We start from the raw sequence: 20,104 nt of genomic DNA on the forward strand, positions 1-20,104 counted from the left end.
TACCCACCGGATCTTCCACGATGACACAAAACTTACAAAGTTATGAGCAAGTTAAATCGAGATAATGCTAAGTTGTAAGTTAGAGTCAAAGACAGAGCTAAGTTTTAAATAAGTTCTTCACTTGAAGTTGGTAGTATTTCTTGAATTAAGACGGACAATTTACTTTTCTTTCATTGGAAATGAGAAGAAGTAATGGCTACTACTTGCTAGAATGAAGATAGTTTTTGAATGTTCCCTTTTGGATCTTGACAAAGTTTTTATCATGTTGGAATTCGGAAATAGAATACTTATTGATATTTGGCAAGATTCACCACGATTCGTTTAGGCTTTGCATTTCAACTGTCTATCTGTTCTTAAAAGCGTTTACGCTTCATAATATTATTAGTAAAAGTAAAATAATAATATAGCTAATAAGCCAGGAGCCTCTAGACCCTTGTTAGGCGGCTAGGTCGAGGGACTAAGTAATTCAGAAGGCCAAACTCTTAATATACATATAGCGCTCTTATATACTCTCTCACTCTCTCGGCTCTTATACAACGTTATTTTTTGTTTGTGCGAAACCTGAATATAGTTTGTTCAGAATCAGTAACTGAATCGATTCCAATAGTTTTTACACCATGTTATATTTTTTCCCAAAATTATCTAAAAAACTTTGAATGTTGGACACCACAAATAGGTATTTATTCTCGCACAACGGCGGTCACGGCGAGTTCATAGCGGGCGCGAGCGCACAGTGCTATCGCGTTGCGCGGCATGTGCGTTTTGTGGTGATTATGTATTTTTACGGACAGTCCCGTAACTTAACAAGCTTATAACTTTGTGATTTTTCATGATACGGTTTTGAAATTTCGTACATAGATTCTTTACATAAAAATACTAGATAGGTGTATCAGGTTTCGCATAAACAAAAAATAACGTTGTATAGCGCTTATTGTGAAGAGGTTTCTGCTTCTGTGGCCCTAATATTAAAACCAGTCTCACTAAGGGGTTCTGGGTACAGTTCCCTGGGTACCTCCCAGGTAACTGGGCTGTGGAGGTACTCTGGAGGTAGTCTGGTAGTCTGGAGGTAGTCTGGTAGACTGGAAGTCGACCCCAACATGTTAAGGAAAAAGCTAGGCAGATAATAAAGGTACATAATAATATTGTACTGGTAGATCTTCAGAGCCCGTTGAAGGTCGATATTACCATTGAAAACAGCTGAAACGAAACTTAGTTAAACACGTTAATTAAGATTAAGCTGAGTTTGCTTTTCTTCGTTATTAAATGAATTAGTTTTAGTTAAGCCTGGCTTACTGTTCGAACATCTGTTTTTAGTCAGCGAGAGTCTGAAACTTGCAGACGAGGGCATTTTGTTGGTTTTCAAAACATGAAGAAAACTATTGGAATATTTGTAAAAGTCAAGGATGACTCCACATAATCCAAATGAGAGGCTATATCTATACGTAATCCAGGAATAGTTCCGTCGTTCATTGTTACGGCATTTCTTTGATAAACTCTCTCTTTCCCTCAGTCTCTTTTTGTAAAATCAATTTTTTTTATTGGTACAAAACGAAAACGAGTTTGTAAAATAACAGTATCCACTACTTATTAAATACTAATAGGAATAAATCCGCATCTTAGTAACCTTTTATACAATAGCCTATTTATCGGAGGAGGCTATATCTACGTTACGGGTAGTCAGGAGCCAGTAAGTCTGACACCAGTCTTACCAAGGGGTATTGGGTTGCCCGGGTAACCAGGTTGAGGAGGTCAGATAGGGAGTCGCTTCTTGTAAAGCACTGGTACTCAGCTGAATCCGGTTAGACTGGAAGCCGACCCCAACATAGTTGGGAACAAGGCTCGGAGGATGATGATGCTATATCTTATCCCCGTGCAAGAAGTTCTCAAGGGACGCGGATAAAACCGCAGGCGGAAGCCAGTATAACAATATAGCTCAAATACATATATCTTGTGGCGCACAGAAGTAATAATTAACGCTGAAATAAACACATTCATAATTAATTATTTCTACTGATAAGAAAGCCATTAATTGAGGATTGAGGAAAAGGTCAATTCACAGTTTGTCTTACTCTCAATAAAAAACATTTACTTTGAAGATACCTTTAATTAAATTAATGAATTGCGATAGCTTTAAAAATGTTCTTAGCTGAATAAATACATTGAGTTGATAAAAAATATAAGAGCATTGGAATCTTTTTAAAATGTAAATTAAACATTTTAAACATTGTACCGGGAAGAGGAAGGCTCATTTATTAGTGCTCGTACGATGGATGAGTATCAGTTTGATTCCCGGATACATTTTATGCAGGTTCTAACAGTCTAAAAGAAAAGGTAAAGAGGTTCAAGAGCTTGCATTATTTAGAAATTATTTTATTTATACCCAACTGTCAGGAATGGTTATGGTCCATGGGACCACTCATTTATGTAAGTAGGAGATTCCCCAAATGCGAATAATCAATGTGGTAAATCAATATTTATGTAAATTAGTTCAACTGTTATAACAATTTTTCAGATTTTTCTTTGCATTATCAATTTGGTTCTGTCCTTTCAGGTCATTTGTTGATTAGTTTTTATGAATGAACATTAATTTAATGAAATTATTCTCAACAAGGTCTATATCGATGATTTATTTTATCATTGATAACTAAGCTACTAAAACGTATGGCACAATTAGCTCTAGGAACGCCACATTTGGATCTGCCTATTTATGTAGGCATTTAGCATCCGAAATTCAGTTTCTCCGATTTTGTCTGTTTATTCAAACGTGTTCGTTTGACTGGACTACAATAACATTGTGGATTTGGTAAATGGGTCGTTTTAGCTAGTGTGTGCTAGTAGCCAATTATGGTAGGTAGTTGAACATTGTTTCTCTAGCTGTGATATGACAATTTTGGAGAACTGAGTATTTTGTGGTTTTGTTAACCGATTTCCAAAAAAAGGTTCCCAGTTGGTTGTATATATTTTGTGCGCTGTTATCTCACGTTTGGCTGTACCGATTTTGATGCGGTATTTGTAACCATTCAGTTTTAACAGCAACTGAACCATTGAAACTTATAAAATGGCCGATTTAACCAATGGGCGGCGAGAACAGGGCTGATTTATGATTTGGTTATCTTTAGAGTTAAATGGTCCAACTAGGTCTTAGTATTTATGTACTTTGAAGTTGGCATGAAAAATAAATAACGTGTAGATTTAGGTACATGCAGATCGCAAAATCTATATTTTGTACATATAAATATTAGTAATCCGTTTTCCTAGAATTGCTGGCTTTAGTTACAACATGTACAAATATATTTCTTTGAAATTCAATAGAAAAATATGACGTTAAATCCAGGAAAACAGGTACTTGGAAACTCTCAAGAAAACTTTTTCCAATTTAGTTATACAACCTACCGAATTACACCTACATAAGTGGTGTTTGAGCGCAGCGCCTGCACTCTTGTTAATAGCAAGGTTACGCGTTCCGATAATTAGCTGTTAGTTTTTAAGTTTTTTCATTAATGTCATTCTGTCATCTCTGTCATAACCTTTGTTCGTGTTTTTAGGTATTACATAGTTATTTTAATGTTTCACCAGCGACTTTCCTTTAATTCCTGTAATTCCTGTACATTTTGTGGTCCTTCGAGCCGGATGTATATTTGGATAAAGGAAAAACAGGATTACCAGGAAATTGCGGATTCTTTTGGATTTTACCAAGGAAGTGATAAGCCGGTTAAGTGTGGTAACGTGGATAAAAGACTTTAAGTTCATTACAGTGCTATGAATAATTAAAATTAATATCACCCAACACTCAATCAGGTAGTATATTATGTAATTAAGGATTACAGGTCGACTGCACTCGGTTCCCAACATGTCCGAAGAAAAAGAACTCAAAAAGAAACGTGGAAGCTTTAAGGGTCGCTTGACTGCCTTTATCAATTACCTTGACGCATCATGTGATAAGCAGTTAACTAGTTGTGAGGTAAAGGAGTTACAATTGCGTATGGGAAAAATCGAAAGTTTGTTTGAGCAGTACGATGAGGTTCAGTTGCGACTAGAATGCATAGTTGAAGACGTCAAAGAACAATTTTCGGAGCGTTCTGAGTTTGAGTCGTTATATTACAAAGCACTATCTAGATCGCAGGAATTGCTGTGTAAGTACGCTAATGACGATAAGGAGTCGGTAAGTAGTGATAAATGCACACGTATTAGTCAACGTAAACCTGTCAAGTTGCCCACAATACAGCTACCAAAGTTCGATGGGTGTTATAGTAATTGGTTAGAGTTTCGTGACACTTTTACTAGCCTAATTCACTGTAATGATGATATTGATAATGTTAATAAATTCCACTATTTGCGAGCGTCGCTGGAGGGATCTGCTGCTATTGTGATCCATGCTATTGAGTTTTCCGCAAGCAATTATGACATAGCATGGAAGCTAGTTTGTGAGCGGTATGATAACAAACGTTTATTGGTGCATAATCACGTGTCATCCCTATTTAATATTAATGCCATCTCTAAGGAGTCTTCAGTTGCGTTAAAAGGATTGATTGACCTACTTAATAAAAATCTGCGTGCATTAGGATCTTTAGGTGAGCCTGTGAAGTATTGGGACACTTTATTAATATACTTAGTCACTCGTAAGTTAGATAATGTAACGTATCGTGAGTGGGAGCAGCACAAAGGTCGTATGAACATGGAAACTATTGTAACATTTGATGCATTCATGCAGTTTCTTCGTGATCGTGCTGTGTTGTTAGAAACTTTAGATTTAAAGGGCCACAACAGTAATCATTCCACTCAGAGTAAACCCAGTTCCCAATCTAATAAGATTAAATCTACGAGTATGGTCGTGTCACAGGATTCTCATAGTTCCAGCACTGATTTTAATAAATTATGTCCGCACTGTAAAGGTGATCACGTGTTATCTAGCTGCTCACAGTTTCTTGCACTCAGTATAGACGCCCGTCTCAAAGTAATACCTAACTATAAGGTGTGCTATAATTGTTTTCACGCAGGTCACTTTGCTAACCGGTGCAGGAAGCCGGGATGTAAGATCTGTAAGCGCCGACATAATACATTGATACATTCAGAGGACAAAGGTGCTTCTACGGCTCGCGATAACAACATAGTACACAGTAGCTCGTCCCATCCCGTATCAACGTCATCGCCCACTGACGCCATGGCTCGCACTAATGATGCGACTGCTAATAATTTAACTTTGGCCGCGGACGTCGTTGGTTCATCTTGTGGCGAGCGTAAGCAACACGCTGGCGGAGTTTTATTGTCTACCGCTCTCATCAAGTTATGTGATCAATATGATCGTCAGCACGTAGTGCGAGCCCTGCTTGATAGTGGTAGTACTTCATGTTTCATGACAGAACATTTATGTAGACGGCTTAACTTAGATACACGCCAAGTAAATGGATCAGTCCGCGGCATAAATAATGTGAGTTCACGCGTAGGCAAAATGTGTCATATTAAAATGACGTCGTTAGACAATAGTTATAGTTCTAGCCTTTATTGTTTCGTTTTGCCATCTTTAACGGGTGTAGTGCCGTGTCGTGAAATCGACATTTCTGATTTAAACATTCCAGATGATATTTGTCTGGCCGACCCCACCTTTTATAAACCTTCAGAGGTAGATTTATTAATAGGTGCTGATCTCTTCTGGGACTTGGTTGGTTCGCAGACAATAAGGCTTGGTGTAGGTAAGCCAGTATTATGTCAGACAGCGTTAGGCTGGATAATTTCTGGCCCTGTTACCTATAATAACGGTAAATCAGCTGATGTTGTTTGCAATTTTACTCAATCCGATTCCTCTAGCGTTGATAGTTTTAATAACATTCAAACGGATTTAGTAAAGTTTTGGAATCTGGAAGAAGTAAACTCTCAATCTTCTAATTTTTTACCAGAGGAAAAATTATGTGAAGAGCATTTTATTAAAAATACGACACGTTTAGACAGCGGTCACTTTTGTGTTCGTATTCCGTTGAAGCAAAGTCCTTCTGTTTTAGGTGAATCTTACCAAAGGGCTTCTAAATGTCTGTTCAGGTTGGAACGTAGACTGAAGTCCAAGCCTGATTTCAGTAAGCTATACTGCGACTTCATGTCTGAGTATGAGACACTAGGACATATGACTGAAATTATGCATTGTGACAGTCCCAATGGATATTTTATACCACACCATGGGGTACTCCGTGAAAGCAGCACTACTACCAAGCTTCGCGTAGTTTTTAATGCAAGTTGTGTTACTTCTTCAGGAGTTTCTTTTAATGATGTGCAGATGGTAGGTCCTACGGTGCAGGACGATCTCTTGTCTATACTTCTTCGGTTTCGGCAACATCAATTTGTCTTATCGGCCGACGTCGAGAAGATGTATAGATGTATATTCGTCCACCCATCGGATAGGCACCTGCAACAGATTCTCTGGCGTGATAATGTCTCTAATCCTGTTAAGGTCTTCAAGCTTAATACCGTAACGTATGGTACAGCTAGTGCGCCGTTTCTCGCCACGCGTTGTTTAAAACAGGTTGGTATAGACTATCGAAACGATGCCAATAAAACGACTTTGAGTTCTGCAGGTAAATCATGTTCAGAAAACAGAGATAAGATAGCTGACGTCATCATCCATGATATGTACGTTGATGATCTTTTGACTGGAGCTGATGACGTCGATGAGCTCAAGTTCATTCGCACAGAGGTCACCAACGCCCTCGCTTCAGCTCGCATGCCACTCAGAAAGTGGAGGTCCAACGTACCTGAATTAGTTCACGGGGATTCCCAGCCGTCATTAAATTTAGATGTAGGAGCTAGTGAACCTAATAAATTATTAGGACTCAACTGGTTTGATGCCTCAGATGAGTTAGGATTTTCAAGTTCCCCACTACCTTTTAAGGATTCGGTTACTAAGCGTGACGTACTTTCTGTCATTGCACGTATTTTTGACCCTTTAGGACTTTTATCTCCATGCGTAGTCACCATGAAAATATTCTTGCAGCGAATGTGGTCAGATAAACTGTCATGGGATGAGCCGTTAACTCCTGCATTACAATCCAGTTGGAACACCTTGGTAAAGACATTACCAATGTTAAATAAATTCCGTGTTCCACGTCTTGTTGTTTGTCGTTCTAACTATGTTATTGAACTTCATGTCTTTACAGACGCATCTGAACGTGCATATGGCGCATGCGCATATGTACGTAGTGCTAATGATGAAGGTGAATGCATGGTTCGTCTGTTAGTCGCTAAAAGTCGAGTGGCGCCGATTAAGCCAACCACTATTCCAAGATTGGAATTATGTGGTGCGGTAATTGGAGCTCGATTGTGTGAAAAAGTCGTGAGTTCACTGCGAGTAAACTTCACTCACGTCTATTGCTGGACTGACTCCACCGTTGTGTTGGGGTGGTTGAAAATGTTGCCTTCTAAGCTGCAGCCGTTCGTACGGAATCGTGTTGCTGAAGTCTTAGAAAAGGCGGGGCATTGTACTTGGAAACACATCCCAACCGACAAGAACCCTGCAGACCTACTATCTCGTGGCATGGACATTAGTGTTCTGCAATCGTCGGACTTGTGGTGGGCTGGTCCCAGTTTTCTGAAGCTTCCGCAATCTTATTGGCCTTCTCAGCCCCAATCATTAGAGATAGATCAGCTGCCTGAAACTCGAACTCATGTTTCATTAAGTGCTAACGCTAATATTAACGTGCCTAATTTTATAGATTTTAATCGGTTTTCTAATTACTTAAGGCTTATTCGTAGTGTAGCGTACGTTCTAAGATTTATTAGATTATGTAGAAAAATTAAGTCACCATCTAAATTTCTATCACACGAAGAGTTGCAAGATGCATTAAATGTTATTGTAATTACTTGTCAAATAGAATCCTTTCCTGAGTACCGATTACTAGTTAATAAACAAAAGTTGCCATCTAAAAGCTCCCTCATTAAATTCAACGTATTTTTAGATAAAAGTAACATAATGCGTGTTGGAGGACGCTTAGGAAATTCAACATTTCCATTTAATAAAAGGCACCCTATAATTTTACAGTCCACTCATAAATTCACGAAGTTATTATTTGATTATGAACATATTAAGTTGATGCATGCAGGCCCACAGTTATTGCTGGCTTCCATAAGGGATTCTTACTGGCCTATTGGCGGTCGAAGCTTAGCAAAAAGATGTTATCGTAAGTGCTTGCGTTGTTCACGTTTATCGGGTAAAACTCTCACACCTTTAATGGGCAATTTGCCGCAGCAGCGTATCCTTCCAGGTGGCTATCCATTCGAGTGCACTGGTGTGGACTATGCTGGTCCCATTATGGCTGCTAGTAAACAAGGTCGTGGATGTAGGCTAGTAAAAGTGTATATAGCTATCTTTGTGTGCTTTACCACCAAGGCTATTCACTTGGAGCTGGTGAGTGACTTAACCAGTGACAAGTATTTACTGGCATTATTTCGTTTCATCTCGCGGAGGGGGAAACCCAATGATATGTACTCCGATAATGGTACTACTTTCGTCGGTGCATGTAACGAACTTTCGAAGTTTCTTAAAGCTAATTGTGATTCCTTGGGCGAACAACTAGTTAATAACGGGATCAAATTTCATTTTATTCCCGCGTATACACCTCATTTCGGCGGACTTTGGGAAGCGGGTGTTAAGTCAACCAAATTTCACCTTAGGCGAGTGTTGGGAAATTGTCACCTAACTTTTGAAGAACTTAGCACCACGTTAGTTCAGATTGAGGCGATTTTAAATTCACGTCCACTGACACCGCTATCATCCGATCCAGCAGATTGCACCCCACTGACCCCAGGGCACTTTCTAATCGGCCGGCCTCTCACTTCACTTCCACAGCAAGATCTTCAAGACTACTCCACGTCTTCTTTGAAGCGCTTCCAACGTATTGAGCAGCTACGGCAGCATTTTTGGTCACGTTGGAGCAAGGAGTATGTGTCTGAGTTGCAACAAAGGACGAAGTGGCGTAGCTGCAAAGATTCACTCGGTCTGGGTACCTTAGTTGTCATCAAGGAGGACAATTTACCTCCTCTTAAATGGAGATTGGGAAGAGTCATCGCCATTCATCCAGGGTCTGATGGTATTGTTAGAGTTGCGGACATCAAAACATCTGCTGGAGTGGTACGAAGAGCCTTCAATAGAATCTGCCCACTGCCCGTTGAGCCTGCATCTGGTTGAAAGTGCATCAGCATCTTTCAACGTCCGGGGGCATGTTTGAGCGCAGCGCCTGCACTCTTGTTAATAGCAAGGTTACGCGTTCCGATAATTAGCTGTTAGTTTTTAAGTTTTTTCATTAATGTCATTCTGTCATCTCTGTCATAACCTTTGTTCGTGTTTTTAGGTATTACATAGTTATTTTAATGTTTCACCAGCGACTTTCCTTTAATTCCTGTAATTCCTGTACAAGTGGTTTTAACATTTATCCTGTTTTGTTACAGATTCCTATCAATTTGATCATCAAAGAGATATTGTAAGTAGATGTTACATAATTTATATTTAATTTTAACTTATTTCCGTAATAAAAGAAATAATTGACAAGCATTTTCAGGCAGTTGCTTGTATTGTCGTTGGTATTGCCGTCGGTATAATTTTCTTGCTTGTTTTTTACATAGCTGTTGAGTCGTCCCACTCGCTTCAACCGCGTCCACGTCAAGTGGGGGCGACTGTGACGTCGTGGTCCAACGGCTCGCCGCGTATGCGCCGGGTCCAGAGGTCCAAGCTTGCTTATGCGCACCGGCCGCATATTTCTTATTTTCTTATATTATATATATTTATTTCTTATATTCATATTTCTTCTTTACTTAATTGTTGTTCTTTAAAGTCATTATACGTATTTCCATGTTATACAGTCCACTCTTATTATTTACTCCACCTGCTGAGCTATCGTCGCAACAATAGCTACTTAACTTATAACAGGCCTAAAACCTATTTAATGCCACTGTTCGTTGTAATTTTATAAACTCAAGAAAGGTATAACTTATCCAGTGTCACCTATCCAAACCAATTTTTTAGGCTTTGTTCGGACTATTTAGTAGGTAATGGTTTATGTGAAGTTTGCACAAAATCAGTCGAGCAGTTCCTCATTTATCACATTTTTGTAAGAAAATTGAGAAGTTTATACGTTGCGAAACACGTACCTCTAGCCACTAGCATGTAAATACCTACTTATTCTTAAGAAAATGTTATTATTTAATACACATACTTTACTTGATATACATATGTACATCAAAGGTTATAGCGTGTACTAATTAATAAACAAACTAATCACAATACGTGAACATCGCATCACCCTCCGCAAAGTAGGTTAATGGTAAGAAAACACCGCTGTTTGGCATTCAATCAGGTTTAAATGATATGTTTGTTTCTAAGTTGTGTACCTAGACCTGTATTGCTAACAAAACCTATGACATATTTATACTTATATCAAGGAGAAGCTTGTGGTACCCCAGCGGGGCCCAGCAGGGCCAAGGTCTGCCGTGGCTGAGTTACCGCGGCCCTGGTACATAAAAGGCCTACGACGGAACACGATGGTTTTTAGTCAGTAAGAGTCTGACACTCCCTCACCGCTGCTAACCCATAGGGGGAGGGGTGTCATTTGATGATTTTTGACGCCGTTAAACAAAAAGCTTGGTGTGGTTGGTTCGTGGATGGGTAATCTAACAATCTATATATGTTATAATGAGATTCTTTTTGTTTCGGTAGACACGATAAAATGTAGGCCTCGGCTGTCATTTGTTCGTCTTTGGTAGTCGTTACGGGTATTCAGATCTCAGAAAATCTAAGAGCCTTATTAAGGGGATCAGGTTGCCCGGGTAACTGGATTGAGGAGGTCAGATAGGCAGTCGCTTCATTTAAAACACTGGTACTTAGCAGCATGCAGTTAGACTGGAAGTCGACCCTTACAAAGATGGGAGGCTGGCAGCCGACCACAACATAGTTGGGTAAGGCTGGACATATAAATTGGACACTTGTCAAAATATGGGTCATCTTAACTATCTCATTTGCAAATAAGGCTGTTAATTACATATGCATTTCTCGTTCCTTTGAAAGTCAGTAACAAGTACTATTTAAATATTTGTTTTAACCCTCCACTTAGTTTTAATTCTGTTGGGTACAACTTATTTGAGTTAGTAAGGGGTTCAAAAGTTGCACTTACCCCTAAGGGGCTAAATAGAGTCCTTATGTTCTTGACTCATTTGAATAAACATCACGACTGTTTTCCTAGAGGGGTGAACTGAAAGCCTCTTACAGGTAACTGTCCTGGTTAAATGGTATAGACTATATGAATGAGCTGAGCTTTTGAGCAAGTGTTTGCTCAAAAAGACATAATGAATGTAACACACAGGTATTTTTTATTTAATTTAAATATTTACACTATTACATCAATTATTTTTACAATTTAAATTAAGAAAAAGTATTCTAGTGGAAAATCTACATATCCTACCTAAACTACATATTTAATTTAGGTATTTAATAACGGGTATCTTATTTCATACTTATTTACATAATATTATTAATGTTAAAGTCTAGCAGAAGAGTAGATTTGCTTGAACGATCTTAGTAACCAGTGAGACGATCTGAAAAGTTTTTCAGTGTTAGATATTTAGATAGCTCATTTAACCAAAAAACCATAGGCCACTTTTTATCCAAGTGCGTAAAGTAAGTTTCTACAAGATGGTGGGATTTGCTGGCAGCTCGTTATAATCATAATTCTTTATTCACACAGAAATAGAACACAAATTCTAAAAACAATACGTCGTTTGAGAGATTTGAACCCAAGAATTGCTTTTGTTCTAAGTTCACATAAGACCATCAAAGCAATTTAAAAGACTTTTCCTTAACAACAACATCTAATTTGAGCAATCAATGAGATGTTTTCAAAAATATATAAATGAGTACCTACAAGGAAAATCAAAGGGCAATTTGTAATTGAATACAAAAAAAATACCCACTCATACAATTGCTTACTTATATAAAACGGTTTACGAAAAAAATATATAGTATATAATAAAATAAATGTATAGTAATAAAAATATATACTTTCAAAGGGGATTAAGTACCTACGTACAATGGTTGTTAACGGTCACCAAAATTAGTCTGAAAGCCATTGAGATATTCTTAAAATACTGTCTTTGATGAACACTCCAGTAATTAGATAATATGAAATTAATTACCTACTTAATTACACTGAAGGTAAGTATTTTATAAAATGCTTTTTCAGTTACATTTTTACACATAGATAGATTTAAAGTGGGTGTGACTTTGTGTGCGGTCTTATCGCTAAAAGGAATATCTTTGAGAGAGTACAACTTCTACAACCTGCTTAGTGATATAAAATACTAGGTTTTGCCCGCGACTTCGTTCGCGTGGAATAGTGACTTCTGGTTTGACCAATATGTCCGGAATGGCGCTATATGTACGATGTTTTTTTAATAATAACTATCCTATGTCCTTTCTCAAGTTCCAAACTATGTCTGTACCAAATTTCACACAAATCGATTCAGTAGTTTAGGCGTGAAGAAAAGACAGATGGAGTTACTTTCACATTTATAATATTAGTTAGACTTACTTTGAAATGTTATGTAACAAGCGAAATCTGTACCTTTTAATTATCTACTAGCTCTTCCCCGCGGTTTCACCCGCGTACTGGGAAACTCCCAGCATCGTTTAAAAATATAGCCTGTGTTACTTGGGGATAGTGTAACCTCTCAACAGTGAATGATTTCCCGAATTGGTTTAGTAGTTGTAGAGTCTTTAGGGCACAAACAAGCAAACAAATAAAGGTTTTCCTTTTCCTTTTTATTTAAAAAAAAGTATATGTAGATAACCAGACTGACAACGTTGTATAGCAGTTTCACCAAACAGAAGGCACATGATGCGCTCATCACTTGAAAATTAACACAATAAGTTTACAAGATAAAAAAAAAACAATGTTTCAGAGACATTTTAGAAGTGCTAATTAATACTTAAACAAAAGCCAGTCGTACTGTCGCATCTACATTAGAGTGTCACGAAAATCACCGTTAGGAACCGTTCCAGTTTTGTAATAGTTCTTTTTCGGAATCGTGTGATATTGTCACGTTTTGGATGCAATGAATATGTCACGTTTTGGTGACGAAAATATGTGTCACAGTTACCTGTATGTGGTGAAATTTATTATGTCATAAAAGCTGTATGAATGTGTTTTAGTAATATTCATATTTAATTGTAGGAACGTTATAACTATATACTTTCTAGCTTTTTATGAAGTTTTACTAACTTGTATCCTGAGTCAGATTATCTTGAAGATCTGTTTCCATGTTAATTCTTTTTACTTCATACCCATGGTCAGCTACCTAGATAAAATAATTAAGTCACGGCTGCGACTAACTTAGGTTAATAGATAAACTAAAGCACTTTATTAAAGAAATCTACCTTAGTTTTAGTATTAATGCAGCCATTTTAATTTTAATTCAAAAATATTTTACATTAAAATTCTGAACTGGTTCTATACATATTCTTTTTAATTGTACAGCGTTAGCCTGCCTCTGTATCATTTTTCAAAGTGAAGCATAAAACATTTTCTAATGAACTAATTACTCTGAAATTGTTTGTAGTACAAAACGAGATATATTTCGACACTCGTTTGTAGTAAGCACGCGTACTCTTTTAAAAACCACTAAAATGTCTGTACTGGCAACACTAATTGGGGCACGCGAAGCTCGTATATGTCACTTCAAATATATTGCAGAAGTATCACAAATTATTTACTAAGTTTTGCAAAAAATCCAGTTTATCGATTAATTGTAATATTTTATTAAAATTCTATCTTTTTTTCTTCTAAAGGCAGCCTTTTTTGTGTTTGCAAACGCTCAAGAAAGTGGTCTGTTTTAACACCTTAGATTCAAAAGAAGTAGAAAAAAAATTCAAAAGAAGTAGAAAAAGAGTAGCATAGCTAATCTAAATGATGTGGATGTGGAACCGTATCAACGGCTACTTGCGAATGATTACAGATTATATGTGTAGTGCTATTAGAAAGTATTGGATTAGGATGCTCGTGTATAGGAAGCATAGGATTCTTTCAGTATAAGCTATAAAGAAAGAAATTCGCAAGAAATATACAAAATACATAGTTTTTGAAAAACACGATGTACAGACAAAAAGGTACTTTGAGTTACATAACTAAACCGAAACCAACAAAATTCTGTCCACGTAGCGCCTGTGTCGTGCTACCTATGTGCATGCCATTTCATGCATCATCACCTCCCGAGTCTATCCCCAACTATGTTAGCGTCAGCTACCGGTATATGCTGTTTCATACATTAGTCAAACAAAGTGCCATTTGAGCCTTCTGAATAATCTAATGTCAGTGGCTTGTCAGCCAGGTTGTCTCACAGTACTACAATTGTCATTACTTAGGAGCCCTGGGGGCCTGAGTTAGCGCATTGTAACGCTCGGTACACCGCTCGTATTATAGTGCTTATCATTCTTTAGATTTACTTAAGATGGTCGGTGGTTTTACTTGTGTCTACACAGTAATAATTTTTAGTCAGATATAGGTGAAGTAATAAGTTATTATTTTATTTTGTGATGAGTACCTCAATAAAAGCTTAGAATTTTCTATCGGTTAAGTTTGTTTTTTTCGCGGTGTCTATATCTGTTGAAAGGATGAATTGAATCAGTAACAAAGTCACTTTAATTCCAAAATAATTTAAGTTGTCTTTTTAAAACTAAAACATAATAAAATAACTTTAAGTTAGTATTACCCACTGAATGATAGATATAAAGTAATTCTGACGAGCCATGGGTACTATATATATATAACTTTATATTATAGGTTTATGTGTTTCATGCTATCTATCGATAGAAACCTTTGAAATGGAACTTTTCAATCTCACGGTATCACATTGTTTGCTCATCAATTTTCAACCCGATCGAGCATATTTAATATAACGTCAGAGTTTATAACTCAATTTTCACGTTAAATATAATTTTCTCGAGAAAATAATATTTTATTATGGATGAAATTCATACCTACATTAAATTCTCGCACATTTATTAAATAGAAGGTAAAAAATCGTTTTCAAACAAAAAGAGTTAAGTGTGAAACCTTAAAAGTAATTCTGAATTTGAATTTGGTTTCGTTTTGTTTCACGCCTTCTTTCACACGTTTAAATTCATTTGGTTTTCGAGAGACATATTTTATTTTTTAAGTGTGTGGCCAATTGGTTAGTGTAATTTTAATTTTATTCTTAAATTGCCCATTTAAAATAGCCTAGTAAATTAAATTGAACAAAACGGCGAGAACATTAGGGATTTTTTGAAAGGTTTTTAATGGTTTTTACTTTAAATAATAATTTATCATGAGTTAGGGTTAGCACATAAGGTTTTGAATCTATTTAGTTGTCTGTTTTGTCTATCGTCAACATGTTAGCCATTCAGTGGAGGCCACAATGCGTTTTAGTCGATAACAATCGATTGCAATGTATCAAAGACACATTTAAAAGTTCCTTTTTAAACATTGATTTTACTCCAGCTTAATGATTGGAAGCCGTTGAAAATATAAAAATATTAAGAGAGAATAAGAATAAGCTCCTTACGAATTTTACAACCATTTATCTAAAGATATATAGAATATAGGTTCAAACAAGGACAAAATGGCTAGTATACAATAACTGAGTTCCATCTAACGTACTGTCAGACAAACCGATCTCGTTCAACCCATTCCGAACTGCGGACACGTTCCTGAAGTGAGTCGGACGCAGGAATGTGTGTTTACTTAACTGTTACCACGCATTGCTTAGGTCCTGTACTTTATGAAATAATGAAAGTTTTTTTTTAACATGCTGCTTAACACAATAGATACAGATGATTAATAATTATTAAAGAATATTAACGAAGAATGAGAACAAGCACTTAAACCTAAAATAATTTTATATACATACATATCAAGTAAGGAAGGTAAAGAAGGTTATAACGGACAGAAATATGCTTTTGTATGATCTCATTTTTGACACTATGTGAGTCCGGCCCAAAAAAAAAAATAATCTGCAATACTACTACTTACTAGCATAAAAGCCAAGTTGCTTACAATAAAAATGCTCCACGTAGGTAATAGTAAACATGTTCAAGGCGCCGACTGTACCCACAGTTTCAGCAGACGCCGGTCACGTAGCCCTGTATGCTCATTGTTAGCGCGTAAGGAACGCCAATGTGGCCGACACTATTTGTTGACGGAACAAAATGTTTTAACTGACTGCGTGTTTGTTGGTTCAACATTTATTTGCTGTTTATTGGAATTTAAGCAATATTTTGTTTTAGAACAATCCATTTTAGGGTCGTATTTTCTTTCATATGCTGATGTCATCATCATCATCATCATCAGCCTATCGCAGTCCACTGCTGGACATAGGCCTCTCCAAGTGCACGCCACTGAGATCGATTTAGTATGCTGATGTATCACTTCAAAATTATCATCATTGGCATTCCTACTGTTACTGTTACAGCCTTTTTATCGTCTCACTACTGGGCACAGGATTCCTCTCACACGGAGAAGGATTTCTAATGATTGTTCCAAATCTAAGAGTTCTGATACAGAGAAGGTAACAGCATTGATCATAGCTCATTACCATGGTAAAGGTGAAAAGAGTATTCGTGAGGTTTTAGATCTCAATGTGCTAATAACAAGAATTCGTGTGTGCTTCTGCATGGTATGTAGATCAAAACTTTTCAAATATTTTTGTACTTTCACATTGATTCAGTAACCTTTACTTAATTAAAGGAACGAAAAGATACCAAAATAACTGTAATTTTAAACGAATCTTGAAAATTACACCCGTATTCCTGATGCCCACAATTCCATTCTATTGCAAAAATCGCACAAAGACTGTCTTCAACTTGTAAAACCTAACCTATTTCTAGTAGGTAAGCTATGGCTTTCTTCTGAGGTCAACTGTATCCCCTATTGTCGAGACATAAGACTCGTGTCAGTTGCATCTTAACCTGTAAACGTTTATATAAACAGTTTACAACACCACGAGTAGGTTTGGGCTGCGGTCTCACTGTAAGCTGAGCGTAGAATGAGCGGAGCGGAAAAGTTATATGGTGTTATTACAAAACAGTTTACAATTTTGTATAGTTTTTCTTTTAAAACAAATTTCAAATATTTGTTTATAATTTTTGTAATAATTCCAAAAGTGAAACATACTCTCACTGGATTATTCACTGTGTCAATTAACTGTAAAAAACTGTGACATTTGATGGTCGTTATTGAAAAATTGTTTACATGTTTTATTCATTTTACTTGTTGCGTAGCATGCAAATGCATTATATGCAAAACTTCGGAAATTGATACAAAAGAATGTTCTTTTAGCTTTACATCTGGTTCATAATAAAGTTTAAAATTATTTTACATCACCATTTAAAGTTAAAGTCATTTATTTTTTCAAGTAGTCTTTCGAATCGTCAAACTAGTTGCACGGCTCCAAAGAGTTGGTCTCATGTTGAAGGACCGGCAAGAAACTTCATATTTATGTCACTTATGTCAATTCTTTTATCGCTTACTTCTTCCCTCTGACACTGTGACCTCACCTTACATCTAAATCGCCTTACCAGCCCTAAGCTGGTTCCTTTGTTATTCTCACCCCCTCAGAGGTCAGATAGGAGCCTCCCATTGTTGAGGATAATCGGATAGGTGACCGAGTATGATAGCTCCGGACGGTGAGTGTCCGCCTTGTGTTAGATTAAGGATATTACCACTATTTCTGGGTTCAACCATAATATCGCCGAAAGTTGATTTTTGCTCATAAATCAGTGTGAAGATGAATGGAAGTGATGTGCTTCGAAAGGCACGTTGAAGTGTGGGTACCTAAGTTACTTTTCTAGTTTACGAGTAAGTGTATGTAGGTAGATTCTAAGCACCTGCTTCTTATACCATTGCATTGAAAGTCTGAAATCGCCAATCCATCTCGAGCAAGTGTGGTGATCAACGCGCAGTCCTTCTTTCTATAGGACGAGCCGCGCAGGGGAGCAGTAAAATGGCCGATAACGAATTACGAAAAAATATACCAATAGGTATATGTAATAATATACAGCTTTCTGAACCTTAGATCTTAGTAATTGGAATATTATCAAAGAATTAGCAATAATAAATAGTGTCAGGGCTGCCTTTACCGTTAAAGGAATAAAGCCTAATGGATTAGAACTAAATGAGTTTGTATGAGTACCAGCGGTCGATAATATCTACAATTACATACATTACAACTGGTTGTCTGCTTATGGCGATTCAAGTGGAGCAACTTTATTATACTAAGCTCATATTGGAATCTATACTAATCTTTACTATATATATAATATTATAAAGAGGAAAACTTTGTTTGTTTGTTTGTTTGTTTGGTTGTAATGGATAAACTCAAAAACTACTGGACAGATTTTAAATATTCTTTCACCATTAGAAAGCTATATTATCTGCGAGTAACATAGGCTATATTTTATCCCGCTGCGGGCAGTAGCTCCCACGGGACGCGGGTGAAACCGCGGGAAAACGGCTAGTGTTATTATAAAGAGGAAAACTTTGTTTGTTTGGTTGTAATGGATATACTCAAAAACTACTGGACCGACTTGAAATATTCTTTCACCATTAGAAAGCTGTATTATCTGCGAGTAACATAGGCTATATTTTATCCCGGTGCGGGCAATAGCTCCCACGGGACGCGAGTGAAACCGCGGGAAAACGGCTAGTATGTTTGTAGATGCATTTTTTCTCAGATTTTGATAAGTATATAGATCCTTTTATGAAAATAACTAGTTAATTTCTGCGGCCCTAATCTTTCCAAGAACCTACACACATCACCTTGATAAACTACCTATCTTTGTGCCTTTCGTTGCAGCCTTTTACAATTTTGATGTGATTTCGTAATAAACAGAAAAAACTTTCACATTTATAATGTTAGTTAGGATTAATATATTCCAATCTAACTTGCCTCGTTAGATTCCGCTGGAAGTTTTAATGCCGACTATAATAATTATGATTGGTAACAATTTTCAAGATTAATTTGATTCCTGGTTTGAGCACGTTGATAAGGTTTGGTCTTAATATGATTCTTAATACTCTATTATTTACCGTTTATATATACATACTTTAACAAGTTGACCGTCCACAATATTAATCAGTCGGTGTGTATCACTGACTTATGTGACAGGGAAATTCACCTTCCACTGTTCTATGGCACTGTGGCACACACAAATATGTCTTCTAGTCTACTCACTGTATTATTAAGTATCAAATTACATATGAACTTTTCCAAAATGCGAGCGAAACCAACCTTTGTGCTCGAACACTCGCTACAATAGCAGTGTAGGTATGCGCACTAACAATTTTGGTGAAACCACGCCATCTACACGCAAACAAACATCACAATAGTAGGTAAATACGAACAGGTTTACTCACATTATACTTTTATTTGTAGATAGTCGTCTAAACAAATACACACAAACGTTTCAACGCACATTTCATAATCGAACGTAAGAAAATCATAAGGAAAAAACCTTTCTTTACCGCAAAACCTCGTGGCTTAACTTTCACTTTTCAAAAGAAAAGGATTTAGACAGATTTCGATATAACCTCGACCTTTCTTTAACAAAGACTCGATCGTTTTTAATGCGTAAAAAATGGAATTCTAAAAGAAAAGACAAGAATTTTTCTTATTATTTAAATCAGGTAAGTATGGCATTAGTTTTCTGTTTTTTATTAGCTTTCTGCTAAAAAATATTGATGAAGTCTGAAGTTGACTGTGAGTGAGTGCACTAAAGTCACGAATTAACCAAATATTACGCATGAAAAAGCATCAAATAGCTGAATTCACATAGGTAGAGTTATTTGACGAGAACTCATCAGGTGGTGATTGGTATTAACGACTACCAAAAACATTTATTTCTTAAAATTCCTCAAAACAAGTTTCAGTAACATCCTCCACAATTGGTAACATTACTTAGATTAATCACTTAACTTATTGTTATTTTTGCATAATCATTCGGGAAACTCGTAGAACATTCCAGAAGAAATATTGCCTCAGTAATATTAAAAGCAACGGCAATAAGAAATAAAAATGGCGCCTATTTTGAACTAGAAGACAA

The 20,104-nt window shown here is 36.7% G+C and overlaps 1 protein-coding gene and 1 pseudogene across 1 annotated transcript in view; one reads left to right on the forward strand and one right to left on the reverse strand.

The window, feature by feature from the left end:
- The window catches only part of LOC124642890, a 39,293-nt pseudogene extending 38,194 nt beyond the window's left edge, over positions 1-1,099 (reverse strand).
- Positions 1-20,104, forward strand: part of LOC124642900 (sex peptide receptor) — a 299,614-nt gene that overhangs the window by 19,908 nt on the left and 259,602 nt on the right. Inside the window, exon 2 of the mRNA XM_047181648.1 lies at positions 9,430-9,461. The gene's annotated coding sequence lies outside the window, so the exon portion shown is untranslated. The remainder of the gene's footprint in view (positions 1-9,429; positions 9,462-20,104) is intronic.

This window comes from Helicoverpa zea, chromosome 26, assembly GCF_022581195.2.
Source record: "Helicoverpa zea isolate HzStark_Cry1AcR chromosome 26, ilHelZeax1.1, whole genome shotgun sequence".
Lineage (NCBI taxonomy): Eukaryota > Metazoa > Arthropoda > Insecta > Lepidoptera > Noctuidae > Helicoverpa > Helicoverpa zea.